This window comes from Hoplias malabaricus, chromosome 11 (assembly GCF_029633855.1).
Source record: "Hoplias malabaricus isolate fHopMal1 chromosome 11, fHopMal1.hap1, whole genome shotgun sequence".
NCBI classification, from domain to species: domain Eukaryota; kingdom Metazoa; phylum Chordata; class Actinopteri; order Characiformes; family Erythrinidae; genus Hoplias; species Hoplias malabaricus.
Genome location: NC_089810.1, coordinates 7,229,557 through 7,240,775, shown reverse-complemented (window position 1 = coordinate 7,240,775; position 11,219 = coordinate 7,229,557). Strand labels below are relative to the sequence as shown.

The following is an 11,219-nucleotide window of genomic DNA, read 5'->3' as shown; positions in this document are numbered from 1 at the left end:
AGGCACCTTGTGGGAGTCTGAGATCCTGCAGAACGAATTGGGGAACAAACAGGCACACAGGGTCACTCCTACTGTCCTTTAGCTGCAGAGTCAAGAAGCCCTGGGGGGGTGAGGGATGGACAATAGCTCAACAAAACTGGTGTTGTGACAATTCCCCACTGGGGTTATTAACACACTCTCCTCACAGATAAATCAGCTGAGCCTGCGAGAGGCCGAGGCGCTAATAAGTTCACGCCGCCCACAGTCAGAGGTGTCGGGCCATGCTTTAGGGCTTTTCCAGTAAGATGTAAAACATTAGAAGACGACGTACTGAAAAGTAACCGCCATCCAGAGGGAATAACCAGCTTTTATGGATGTGATAGATTGCTATATTAAATTGTGCTGTTGTGTACTCTGAGGATGTCTCTTAAAGGGGCAACGGCACTGAAATTTCTACATATTTTGGTCGCAGAGGTTTTAACAAAGTCATTCAGTGTGATTTGAGGTGAAGAGATTATTACCAGCTCAGGTTTCTTTAATGCTGCTGGTGGGAGCCAACCGTCACGATGTCTACCCTAAAATTACAGCCGTTTCATGTACAATCCGAACAACCAGTGGACCTACGTGTCTTCCTACCTACTGTGTGTGATATTGATCATAGTGTAACTGTGTAAACGTTGTATTTTAGAGCATCCTTTGAGTCAAAACAGATTGTCCCCCACCTACATAGAAAAGTGCCTTAAATCATGGTCCTGAGGGGTATGAAGCCCCAGCATCAGGCTGTGGAGAAGTGGATCTGTGTACTATGGAGTGTTGGGGCTTCATCCCGTACCTTTGGGGTTGAGTTGGAGTGGCGTTTATGATCCAGAACATAATCACCTGCCATTACTTGTGTGTTTGTGGATGGGTGCCATCAGCTACTCACCAGAATGGAGTTTATACAGACTTGGGCATCAGGAAAATACCACTTGTAACCTTGTGATGTAGTGGGGTCCACTCTGTGAGACACTCCTCCCTCGTTGGTCCACCTTGTAGATGTAGAGTCAGAGACAGTAGCTCATCTGTCGCTGCACAGTGTGTGTCGCTCGTCCTCTAGTCCTTCATCAGTGACACAGGACGCTGTCGGCTGGATGTTTTTGGTCGGTGGACTGTTCTCAGTCCAGACACTGAGGGGTTTAAAATCTCCAGCAGCACTGCTGTGTCTGATCCACTCTACACCAGCACAACACACGCTAACACACCACCACCACGTCAGTGTCACTGCAGCGCTGAAGAACAGGAGGAAGAGGGGCAAACAAGGTATTTCTGAATGTTTCCTGGAGGTCTTCGTTAAAAACAACAAAAATGCTGACAAATGTAAATAAACTGAAAGTGTTGCACAACTCTGCACACTTTTGAAAATGGTTGGAGGCACATTTCTGTAGCGGATAAACACAAACACACCAAGCTAGGACATGACACACACATTCCAGCTCCAAGCTATGAAAACAAAGAGGATAATAAATAAATATTGGATTTGCTTCGGTATTCCGGGCCATCTGGGAATGTGTGTGTCTGTGTGTATGTATACTTAAAGAATGCTGAGTGATGGGAACACCTGATATTCAGAGCAGGTGGGAGAGACCCAGAATCTGTGGAATGGCTGTAGGGATTTGTGCTCTAGTATGGAATGGGTGATATTTTAGGAATATCCTTTTGCCTTCTTTCCATTCTGCTCATCATTGAGATATGTGACCTCAGTCATGCCAAGGTGAATCGCTGAGAACTATTTAGGGATGTCCACCATTATGGGAATCCTGGGCTGAGGCACAGACCCAGAAAACAGAGCATTTTCCTGTTTTTATTTCCATTTATTTATTTATAACACATGCTGCAAATGCTCTGTCAAGCTCCACTGGGCCATAACACTTTATTTGAGGTTCTGAGCTCTTTCTGGAGCTTCTTTAGTTCGACACACCCACCAGCTTCGTTACCATTTCTGCTGGAGAAACTACTGTTCGATGGTTCCATCTGGGAATGAACTTTTCTGGTTCAGAAATGAACTTATGTTGGTGGAAACACAACAAAACATTCCAGATTAGGTTCACGAACAGGAAAAGAGCTAAACTCGAACGGGAGCTACGGTTTCCTTTGGTTGTGTGAAATTGATGACTACTGTGAGAGTCCTAGCACGTGCTGGTGGGCTTATAATGTCCTCATGCATACTCTGATCAACTGTAATATTATGACCACCTCCTTGTTTCTACACTCACTCCATTCTCTCAGCTACATGGTACACACTTGGTAGTTCTACAGTTACAGACTGCAGTCCATCTGTTGCCTACCATACTTTCACTCTACTCTTCAAGGGTCAGGACCTCCAGATGACTCTCAAAGGGCAGGTATGATTTGGTGGTGGATCATCTCTCAAAGCTGCAATGGCACTGACGTGGCGGTGGTGTGTTAGTGTGTGTGTGTGTGGGATCTGTTTAAAATTTATTTAGATACTGAAAAGTATGTGTTTCAAAAGTGTTCACCTCATTTTCCTGAACCAAGTTTGTGAAGAGTTGATTTAAATGAATCAGAGTCACTGTGATTGTGCTGTGTCTTACAAGACAGCAGTCATTTCAGAATGGTCCTGCCTCCTTATCGGAGTCTCTCCAATCACAGCGCTAGACCTGTGATTATAAGAGCCCAAAAGACGAAGTTAAACAGAGCAATGCTGTCATAAATAGTGCAGATAAATAAGAACACTGAGTAAAAAAAAAAAAAACTGAGAAAACAAGAACAGAAAACTAAAGTGACAGTTTCTACTCGCTCCTCGCTGCAGGGCGCCTGCCTGGTGTTTGGTTTAGAAGCTCGTTCTCAGCAGGCCGTCTAAACAGCCCTGTTTAGCACGACCCCTTTTTCAGAGTAAGAAAAAATGCTGTATTGTTTGATCCTTTTCACATTTTGACCAGATGTTTCATTGAGATCCCAGAACTGTGTTCGCCTGTGGAAAAAGGAGGTGGTATATGTCCGATTTAGAGTCGTGGAATTCACTAATTATAAGGGCTGTCAACAAAGCTTTTGACGTGGTGTATATTGCCCAGTCATTAGAGAACATCGACCAAGTAACACTGACACCTCTGTGTGAGTAATTACCAAAAACAGGATGAACCAGGCAGCTCAGTAACCTGCTCTGAGCCTGGAAGAGTCCACACAGTGCTGTGTGAATACTGAGATATGCTTGTCTTGTGCTGAGCTGCTAATGAGCAGGGCATAGGTGTGTGTGTGGGCCTTGTGTGGTTGCGCCGCTGCAAAAGTAGGAGCGCAAACATGGCCCTGAAGACATAATACAGCTAATTATTTCTTTTCAGGCAGGAACTTTTCACAGCCAAACAAAAGCTGGGTAGAGAAAAGGAACCAAAATCTTTAGAGTAGTAGAGGATTGAGGGTTTTATTTTCTCCAAGCATTCACAGCGTCTGAACAACAGGCAGAGAGAAGGGGGTTAGGCTGCAGGCAAGGTGCAATTACCCACTGACAATACAGCATTTCTTCTTGTAGTTCTCATAGCTTTTATCCCTAAACAAGGTCACACATTCCTCGAACCCTGATAATGACGGACCTGTGGCTCTGATCCCCTGCTTTTGTTTCTGATTCGGTTTAAGCTTCTGTTAAGACAGACCACCGTGTTGCAGGCGACCCACGATGCTTTGACGAGTTTCAGAGGCGACGGACACAAGGTTTGGTGCAATTACAGAGAGAAAAGAAAGTGAAAGGAGTGGACAGGAAGAGAGAGAAGGCAGTGACTGTGCTGTGGAGAGAGAGGTCCTTATGTTTTAAGCTGCATTGAGGGGGAGGGAGAGAGGGAGATTGGCAGAGGCAGAGATGGATGACTTGCTGCCTGGAGGCAATGCTGCTGAGTTACTGACCTTTCATTCCTCTGGACACACCAGGGGGATGTAAACTTCAATTAGCCCTGTTGCCTGTGTGACAAATTAGCTTAGATTCTATGTGTTATAATCAGGACCTCTGTTCCATTAAGTACAGCACCGCAGGTGAACTTTCAGTCTACACCTATCAGCCACAGCTTTAAAGTAGCCTCCTTGTTTCTACACTCTGTCCTTTCCCTCAGCTCCACTGACCACACAGGAGCACTTTGAAGCTCCATATTAAAGTTTCATATATATTTTCAGTCACACATTTTATTTTCACTTTCAGATTTTGGACCCTTGTTTTTCAGTTTCAGAGATTTGGCCCTGATCTAGCGTAGGAGGCGGGGCATCGGCGGAGAGGGGTGTGGTATAATGACTGACTGCATAGCAATGAAGGTGAAGGAGCTTCCTCACTGTTGACTAAGAGAAATATCACTGAACACTCACGTTATACGCAGTACAGGTCCTCGATGTTGATCCGTTCCTACGTTGCGTCGTAAACCGATTTTCGGTGTAAGTCGGAACATACATACATACTATACGTAAATAACATATATTGTAAGCCCTTATCCTGTTGTAACACCTATCCTCCTCGGTCCCGAGCCGCGTAACCGTGTATTCTTCCGCCGCGCACACCACACACGAAGTTCACGTTACGACGTTTACGATGCAAAACCACTTAAGTCAGAACAAGGCTTTATACAGTAAATGGGAGATGTGTCGTAACCACAAAACATCGTAACTCGGAACTGACGTAACCCAAGGACCTCCTGTATTCAGTGTAAAACACTAACTTTAGTGACAAAGTCCTTTATAGTGAGCTCTTTTAGACAACATTTGGCACCAATCACAGTAAAAGTGTTATAAACTGCTGTATTTAGTGTGTGTGTTTTAATTTTTGTTTTTTTTCTAAGAATTCTCTTCCCATTTGTAGTTATCACCAGTTTCCCCACGGTCTCCTCTGATCACACCCTCCCGAAGGTGTGGACGAGAGCAAACTACCTCCAAGACGTCAAGCCAACCCACCACTTTTTCTCAAACTTCTGCTTACGCTATGCCATTTAAAAACAACACTTCAGAAGAGAATGCAAACTGCCCAAACCTTTCACATCAGATGGCACACACCTATGCTCTCTAGCACCATGAGCTAAGGGATGGAGGAAGATTGGGGCCAGAGAGCCAACTGTCCCAGAGAGCCAGGCCAATTGTGCCCTGTTGGACTCACAACCTCAGGGCCACCCTGATGGTCAATCGTAAATTTGAAGTGTGTGTGTGTCCACCTTAAACAATCCTGTAGTGTGCGGGCCATGGATAAGGCAGCGCAGTTCAACCTCCTGATCTCCTGATGATTGGCTCAGAAACCAGGTTGGACCTAATGAGGTTTTACTAGAACACGACCGAAGACTGTTGACTTGCTTCTCTATTTCTGCAGTTCCTTACTCCAAGTCCAACCACAGTATTTCCAGGCAGGCATTTCTGGTTCCACCCTTATTACCCTGCACTGTATATAGAGTTCATAACATGGAAACTGTCCACAAACAGGAATTCCCACCTCACTTCAGCTCCTTCTTTAAAAGCATTCTCTGTTTTCTATCGGATCTTGATGTTTGGATGCTAACATTAGTCCCAATATCTGTTTTTGTTGCCATTATTAATTGTTAATAATGTTGTCTGTTCATGTTTACCGTGGGAGACTGTGAACACGGTGAAGGCTAATGCTAACAATAGCCGTTTGTTTGTCTTTCTGTGTCAAGACTATATCAAGGCTGCCCTACCTTGAGGCGTGAGGGTTTGACAGCATTGTAAGCAGCGAAGCCCCCACTCTTGCTGCTCCTTTCTTTAAAATATGGTTGGGTTCTTTGAAGGCTGCACTCGTGTGACAGGCTTTAGCTTCTTCAAAGCTCTGCCGACTGACAAAACTGACACCGCCGCCGAACACCAGCAGCGGGGAAAAACAAAAACAAGCCAGTTTGTCGCAGGCGAGACATGAAATCCCTCTGTTGGAGCAGTGCTGAAAGCTGCCTGCATTATTTATGGTGTGGAGAGGGGTAAGATCTTGAAAAGGAACTGGAGAGAGTCCTTAAAGTGGAGGACTGGCTCTGGAGCAAATTCTGCTTAGGTCTCCACAAACAGGCACATGGCTCATCAGCGTTTATTCAGGGACTAACAGTAATCTTGACACAACACGTGGAGGGACGGTGAAGGTTTGCACAGACGGATCATGGCTGTGTGTGATTGGCAGAACCGGTTGTGACACACCATCACAAGCTTTTCTCCAAACAAAGGACGGAAAGTGAAAATTGTAGGTGTTCCCACGGTGATGACACACAATCTGACAGCTGAAGAGTGTGATGTCATTCTTCTGCATCATTGATGGACAGGTTCTGGAGAGCCACGTCCTGGACAGCTTGATGCTTTTCTTAAAGTGTATATATTAACCATCAAACTGAATGGGTGGAGGGATGGTGCAGGGAGGTGAAGGTGCTTGTTAGCCTCATGCTGAACATGGACAGTTGAGTGGGGAGCCATTCTGGTGCAGCTTAGGCAGCACGCCGCCTCCTCCTCCTCCTCCAGTTCCTGATGCAGACCCACGTACACCGGCTCCCGCTGCAGGAGGTGAGGAGCAGTGGGCGGAGGGAGAGATGACCTCCAACACATCAACACCACTGATGTTAAAGGTGTCCTCCACTGCTGAGCTGGAGCTAACAGTCTTCTTCTAACCTCCTCCCTGCTGTCTGCAGCCAGAGCTCGGGTTCAGAGGTCTCTGGGGCTCTGAGTCTTCCAAGTGCCACCACCCACGTTTGATATTAAAGAAATCACACTGAGGTTTCAGGGTATTGGAGAAAAGAATCCACCATTTGAGTTAAAATAAAACATTTTTACAACACTGCACTGAAATCGAAGTGTGTGTGTTTGGAGGGTGGTTTCCTACCCTTCTCCAAAAGCTACATAGTGCAGTTTCTGCACTGTTGAGCCTGGAGTAGCAGCTACAGCTCAGTGGACCATCACAGTGATTTTGAAGCTGTAGTTTTAATAAAGTTAAAATCAATAACTGTTCTGTACTGCTAGTCATTTATTCCTTTTCCTGATCAGCTACTTGCTTATGCTAATCAGATAATCATTTAAGGTGGATGAGGTGTTTTACGATGGGGCTGGACTGGTATAGAATTCCCACTAGTTGCAGTTTTAAGAAGCTTAGATCAGCTCTGTCTCTGTGACTTCATACACATTTTCACTAAAAGATCATTCCCAGCATACAGTGAGTATTAAATATAGTTCGGTTTTTATGGATGTACAAGCAAACTTTCTGACACCCATCCAGGATGAAAAATCAACCTTAACCCTCTACTAAACCCTTGTATTTTTGGAGATTTACACAATTATATAATTTATTTATCTATAAAAAATATATACTAAAGTTAATTAGTAATGTGTTCTAATGGGTTTCCTCTGGGTGACTGTCTGTGAGGAGTGTGGTGTGTTCTCCCTGTGTCTGAGTGGGTTTCCTCTGGGTGACTGTCTGTGAGGAGTGTGGTGTGTTCTCCCTGTGTCTGCGTGGGTTTCCTCTGGGTGACTGTCTGTGAGGAGTGTGGTGTGTTCTTCCTGTGTCTGCGTGGGTTTCCTCCGGGTGACTGTCTGTGAGGAGTGTGGTGTGTTCTCCCTGTGTCTGAGTGGGTTTCCTCTGGGTGACTGTCTGTGAGGAGTGTGGTGTGTTCTCCCTGTGTCTGCGTGGGTTTCCTCCGGGTGACTGTCTGTGAGGAGTGTGGTGTGTTCTCTCTGTGTCTGCGTGGGTTTCCTCCGGGTGACTGTCTGTGAGGAGTGTGGTGTGTTCTCCCTGTGTCTGAGTGGGTTTCCTCCGGGTGACTGTCTGTGAGGAGTGTGGTGTGTTCTCCCTGTGTCTGCGTGGGTTTCCTCCGGGTGACTGTCTGTGAGGAGTGTGGTGTGTTCTCTCTGTGTCTGTGTGGGTTTCCTCCGGGTGACTGTCTGTGAGGAGTGTGGTGTGTTCTCTCTGTGTCTGCGTGGGTTTCCTCCGGGTGACTGTCTGTGAGGAGTGTGGGGTGTTCTCCCTGTGTCTGCGTGGGTTTCCTCCGGGTGACTGTCTGTGAGGAGTGTGGGGTGTTCTCCCTGTGTCTGCGTGGGTTTCCTCCGAGTGACTGTCTGTGAGGAGTGTGGTGTGTTCTCCCTGTGTCTGCGTGGGTTTCCTCCGGGTGACTGTCTGTGAGGAGTGTGGTGTGTTCTCCCTGTGTCTGTGTGGGTTTCCACCCACACTCCAAAAACACACGTTGGTAGGTGGATTGGAGACTCAAAAGTGTCCGTAGGTGTGAGTGAATGTTTGAGTGTGTCGCCCTGTGAAAGACTAGCACCCCCCTCCTGATCACTCTCTACACTTCTATTCAACCTGCTCCTAATACAGCCTAAGAGTTTTTCACACCAGAGGAGAAAGTAAACTGCCCAGATCTGTCACAGCAGCTGACAGATGCCTGTGCCATTTAGCAGCATGAGAAGGGAGATGGTAAGAGAGCAAGGCCTGTTGTGCTGAGGCATCACAGAAATCAGACTCCTCTCAATCTCCTGAGGGTAGACCTTCAGTTTTATTTCTTGTAATGATACTGGTCAGGGTCTAGTTTGGGCATGAGGTCATTAAACACTGCTGCTATATCCTTCTAGGCCTGAAAATACTGCTCTCTGAATCTATAAGGTCAGACGTGGCCTTTAACTCCAGCTCTGTGGAAATGTCAGTGTGGATAAATAGGGAGCTGGAAGGCAGTAACCGAACGTCAGGGTTCTGCTAATCACCTCATGGAGCCAGAGGTCTTTCTGTGAGTTAGAAAGGGGGCAGCATGTGGTCAGCTACCATCATTTCACACTGGCTCTCCAGGTTCCAGACAGGAGCTCCTGTCCCAGCCTCTCTCACACACACAGGCCTCATCCCAGGGAACAGTGAAGACAGCAGGGAGACTGATTTGTTTACATGTCTCGCATGGCAGGGGATTCAGGGGTGGCGAAGACGCCCCGTCAACTCCTCCACACTCGTCTGTGATATACGCTCCTCCTGAAGGCATCGCTCCACCACAATCTGTATCCTCTCCCTCTATCCCTCGGTGCTGCGTGCTCTGTGGGAGGGAAGCTGAACTGATGGCGGAGACAGAGGGGGCGTCTGATCGACTGACAAACAGCGTTACTGCTGCCGAGCAGCCTGTCAGACTCCAATCTGCCACTGCAGGGCTTTCACACACCGCTGTAAAAGGATTAGTCTCAGTTTGTAACTGGCTGCTGTAATGGTGATGAGATAGGGAAGAGCTACGGTGCCGGGTAATTTCACCTCCCTCACCTTTCTATTCCAGGTTATTCCCGGAGCTCAGCACTGGATTTACTGTGTTCTGATCCCATTTCTATATATGCTTCTGAAAAGAACACAGTTTTATTTCTTAATGAAACGTCTGTGACCTGCTTTGGTCCAAACCCCACGAGCCCCACAGCAGTGTTCTCCCCCTGTGTAAACAGCTCTGTTCAGAACGCACCTGTTCCTTTAAATGATAATGAGCCGCTCGCTGTTCACCCCGACCCCGAGCGCACAGCAGTGAGGAGTTTCTCTGTTTTTACTCAGTGCTCATATTTGTCTGCGCTCATTGTCTGTTTTGCTGCATTTAACCTCGTCTTTGGACCCACATTTATGTGAGAGCGCAGCGCTGTGATTGGACAGACTCAGATGAGGGGGCGGGGCCATTCTAAAGTCTCTGCACTTGACATCAGAAGACTGTAGTCTTGTTTCACAGTGTGTGCGTTGGTGGGCTATGTCTCCTTTTCTGTGTCTCCTTTCACAGAGTCTCTCTCTCTGTGTCTGCGTGGGTTTCCTCCGGGTGACTGTCTGTGAGGAGTGTGGTGTGTTCTCCCTGTGTCTGCGTGGGTTTTCTCCGGGTGACTGTCTGTGAGGAGTGTGGTGTGGGTTTCCTTCGGGTGACTGTGAGGAGTGAGGTGTGTTCTCCCTGTGTCTGCGTGGGTTTCCTTCGGGTGACTGTCTGTGAGGAGTGTGGTGTGTTCTCTCTGTGTCTGCGTGGGTTTCCTCCGGGTGACTGTCTGTGAGGAGTGAGGTGTGTTCTGCGTAGGTTTCCTCCAGGTGACTGTCTGTGAGGAGTGTGGTGTGTTCTCTCTGTGTCTGCGTGGGTTTCCTTCGGGTGACTGTCTGTGAGGAGTGAGGTGTGTTCTCCCTGTGCCTGCGTGGGTTTCCTCCGGGTGACTGTCTGTGAGGAGTGAGGTGTGTTCTCCCTGTGTCTGCGTGGGTTTCCTCCGGGTGCTCCGGTTTCCTCCCATGCTACACAAACACACATTGGTATGTGGATTGGAGACGTGAATGTGTATGCCGCCCTATGAAGGACAGGCACCCCCTCCTGGATGTGTTCCTGCCTTTTGCCCAGTGATTCCCGGTAGGCTCCCTATGAATGAATGAATGAATGAATGAATGAATGAATGAAATATTTCCCATTGATGAAATGCTTTGGGCCGATGAAGAAATCATTCAGTTGTGAATATCTCCACTGGGGGCAGCTGTGCCTAATAGTTAGAGATAGAAAATAAACGTACAATTGCTGGCTTTACCTGCTCGCGATCATTTACTCCTAACCCTCCATGTCCCTGCTGATCGGGGGAGTAGTGTATGAGTAGATCTGTGTAAACCGGAAACAACTCAATGGAGACACCTCCACCACCTCAACATCCACGACTGAGGTGTCAGATCTGTTGCGTATTGTGTTTCAGTTTCTGTAAAGTGCTGGCTACTGCTGAATGTGGCTGCGACTGCTGTTTTGCTTTGGATGCACAGACGGAGACTAGTCTGGAAAGTGCTGTGTTTGTGGGAGGTGAGAGATTCTGAGGTGAAGTGTTGGAATGGTCTTTTTTCACTCTTTCCTTCCCCTTCTACCTCTCTCTATGCCTCGGTATCTATTTTTCATATGCTCTCTCTCCCTCTCTCTCTAACCCTGTTGCTATTTTTCTCACTTTCACTCTCATTCTCTCTCTCTCTCTCTCTCTCTCTCTCTCTCTCTCTCTCAGTCTTAAATGCAGGCTGTGGTGGAGGAAAGGGCAGTGTTTCCAGAGGCTAAAAACACAGTGATAGCACGGCTCACTAAGCTTTAACACTCAGCGCCAACTCTGGCTCTCCCCCAGCGGCCCCCTGTACCGACTCTATCTCTACACATCAGCGCCCCACCGGCGCCCCCCCCCCCCAAGAGCCCCCACCTGCAGCTGAGCACAAGAGTAAAATCCATGCCCAGAGTTTTAGAGCCAGGAAAATAAGGGCTTTGTTCCCAGCATGTTTCTCAAGGGCAATTAAAGAGATCAATTCC

The 11,219-nt window shown here is 47.3% G+C and overlaps 1 long non-coding RNA gene across 3 annotated transcripts in view; it reads left to right on the top strand.

Moving 5' to 3' along the window:
- Positions 1-6,874, top strand: part of LOC136709973 (uncharacterized) — a 10,691-nt gene extending 3,817 nt beyond the window's left edge. Inside the window, exons 3-4 of one of the 3 annotated variants that reach the window (XR_010804550.1) lie at positions 4,185-4,272; positions 4,811-6,874. This is a non-coding gene — a long non-coding RNA (uncharacterized lncRNA). Of the gene's footprint in view, positions 1-4,184; positions 4,273-4,790 lie in introns of all 3 variants that reach the window. The other 2 variants (XR_010804551.1, XR_010804549.1) reach the window with 2 other exon arrangements.
- The last annotated feature ends 4,345 nt before the right edge of the window (positions 6,875-11,219 follow it).